At 47.0% G+C, this 2,690-nt stretch overlaps 1 protein-coding gene across 2 annotated transcripts in view; it reads left to right on the top strand.

The window, feature by feature from the left end:
• The window catches only part of LOC109919143 (cadherin-7-like), a 139,312-nt gene that overhangs the window by 119,980 nt on the left and 16,642 nt on the right, over positions 1-2,690 (top strand). The gene's annotated exons all lie outside the window — the stretch shown is intronic.

Raw genomic sequence — 2,690 nt, 5'->3', positions numbered from 1 at the left:
CATCATCCCGCCCCCTTGACCTGTCCGTCCTCCCTGGACTGACCTATCTCTTCCCTACCTCCCCACCTATATTCACCTTTACTGGCTCCATCCCCGCCTCTCCACCTCTCCTCTCCTCTATCCATCTTCTATCTGCCTCCCCCTCTTTCCCTATTTATTTCAGAACCCCCTTCCCCTCCCCCATTTCTGAAGAAGGGTCTAGGCCCGAAACGTCAGCTTTCCTGCTCCTCTGATGCTGCTTGGCCTGCTGTGTCCATCCAGCTCCACACCTTGTAATCTCAGATTCTCTGCAGTTCCTACTATCTCAAATAGAAAGGGAATATTTGCAGGGATGCCTGAAGCAGGGGGAATAGTGCGACAAAGCAGATTGCTGTCTCTGAGAGCTAAAGCGTGCATGATGGGTTGAATGGCTCCCGTTCTGTGCTGTAAGATTTGATGGAGAAGTAATAGGATAAGGTCTGAAACCAGCATCATGGTTTACCCAAACATTGTGCTACAATTGCTATGGCTGCAACAAGTCATGTGCACCCTTCAGCAGGGAGCTCACTTTGGCGAGGGACGAGTGCCGTTTAAAGCTACTTAAAAACCAACCCTTCGAAGGGGAGCTGCAACAAGCAGGTGGGAAAGGCTCACTGAGAGTATGTGGAAAATGGCTGGAAGTGGCGGAGAGAATGTACTCTGACTATCTGTGGTGCAGCACTGAAGAGTTTGGAGCAGGAGCAAGACACGACAAGAGAAGCCCTGTCCCCAAGGGACCCCAATCCCCAACCATTGCTGCTGAGCCTCAAGGAACTGAGTGCAGTTTAGGGAGAGGTTTAATGAACACACATGAGTAGTCAGGGTCGGTGAACGCATTTTCAGTGACTTCACAGCCCCTCTGCATCCCACATTCCCCGAATTCTTTTTCCGAGGGTGGAAATGACTGTTACATGGGGGCATAATTTTAAGGTAATTGGAGGAAGGTATAGGGGAGATGTCAGAGGCAGGTTCTTCACACAGAGGGTGGTGGGTGTGTGGAATGCACTGGTGGCAGTGGTAGTGGAGTCAGATACTTTAGAGACTTTTAAGCAACTCTTGGATAGGCACATAGAGGGTAGTAAAATGTAGGGTATGCAGGGTAGATTGATCTTAGTAGGATAATAGGTTGGCACAACATCATGGGCCGAAGGGCCTGTACTGTACTGTGCTGTTCTGTTCTATGTTTGAATTCAGTCACAAACCACCATCCTTTTTTATTTAAGGTTGTGGGTGTCACTGGCATAGTCAGAGGTAATTGCCCGGCCCTAATTGCCCTTGACCAGATTTTCAATCAGTAAGGGAATCAAGGGTTCTGGCGAAAAGACTGGAAAGTGAAGTCGAGGATACTCAAAACAGCCACAATCTCATTGAATGGTGGAGTAGACTCGATGGGCTGAATGGCCTAATTTTGCCTTCTACATCTTAATGAGCTGCTCAGCATTTCCCTGAAGGTGATCAGAACTGCATACCTTACTCCAGAAGAGGTCTCACCAACATCCTGTACAACCTCAACATGATGTCTCAACTCCTATACTCAAAGTTCTGAGCAATGAAGGCAAGCATGCTAAATGCCTTCTTAGCTACTCTGTCTACGCTTAATGCAACTGTCAAAGAATTATGTCCCTGAACCCCTTGGAGTGCTCAGACATTGTGGCTGCAGTTCTAGCCTGAAGCCTGTGTTACAATTCTGCACAACCTCATCACCATGAGGACAAAACATTGAAAGCTTTCAAGAAAGTCCTCAGACAGCACCTTCCAAACCCACTACTGCTCCCATCTAGAAGGACAATGTCAGCTGATATATAGAAACACCACCACCTGCAAGTTCCACTCCAAACCACTCACCATCCTGACTTGGAAATATATTGCTGTTCCTTCAGTGTCATTGGGTCAAAATCCTGGAATTCCCTCCCTAACGGCATACTGGGTCTACCTGCAGCACATGGACTGCAGTGGTTCAAGAAGGGAGGCAATAGCCTCGTGGTGTTATCGCTGGACCGTTAATCCAAAAACCCAGATGATGTTCCAAGGAGCTGGGTTCGGGTCTGGCCATGGCAGATGGTGGAATTTGCATTCAATAAAATATCTGGAATTAAGAATCCAGTGATGACTGTGATTCCATTGTCAAATGACAGGAAAAACCCACCTAGCTCACTAATGTCCTTTAGGGAAGGAAACTGCCATCCTTGCCTGGTCTTGCCTACATGTGACTCTAGACCCACAGCAATGTGGTTGGCTCTGAACTGCCCTCTGGGCACTTAGTTTTGGGCAATAAATGCTGCCTAGATAGTGACACCATCATCCCGTGAATGAATAAAGGAAAAAAAAAGGGACAGACAATAAATGCTGGCCGAGTCAGTGATGCCCATGTCCCAGGAGTGAAAGAAAGGAAATAGTTCTTTGAGCTAAAGGGATAAAAGAGTAAAGGATGAAAGCACGAACAGGGTACTGAACTGATTGATCAGTCATGGTCATATTGAATAGTGAAGCTGATTTAAAGGGCGAAACGGTCAACTCCTGCTCCTGTATTTTTATGGTTCTATATTTGGAAGCACTTGCAGCACATTTTGTATTTAGTGTGTCCTGTTCACTGTATTCTATTCTGCACGTGTGCTCTATTCTGCATGTGTGCGCTGAATTCTGTGTACATTCTACAGTCTCCCTCAATCCCC

Source organism: Rhincodon typus, chromosome 4 (genome assembly GCF_021869965.1).
Source record: "Rhincodon typus isolate 14 chromosome 4, sRhiTyp1.1, whole genome shotgun sequence".
Lineage (NCBI taxonomy): Eukaryota > Metazoa > Chordata > Chondrichthyes > Orectolobiformes > Rhincodontidae > Rhincodon > Rhincodon typus.
This window is presented reverse-complemented; position numbering and strand designations above follow the sequence as displayed.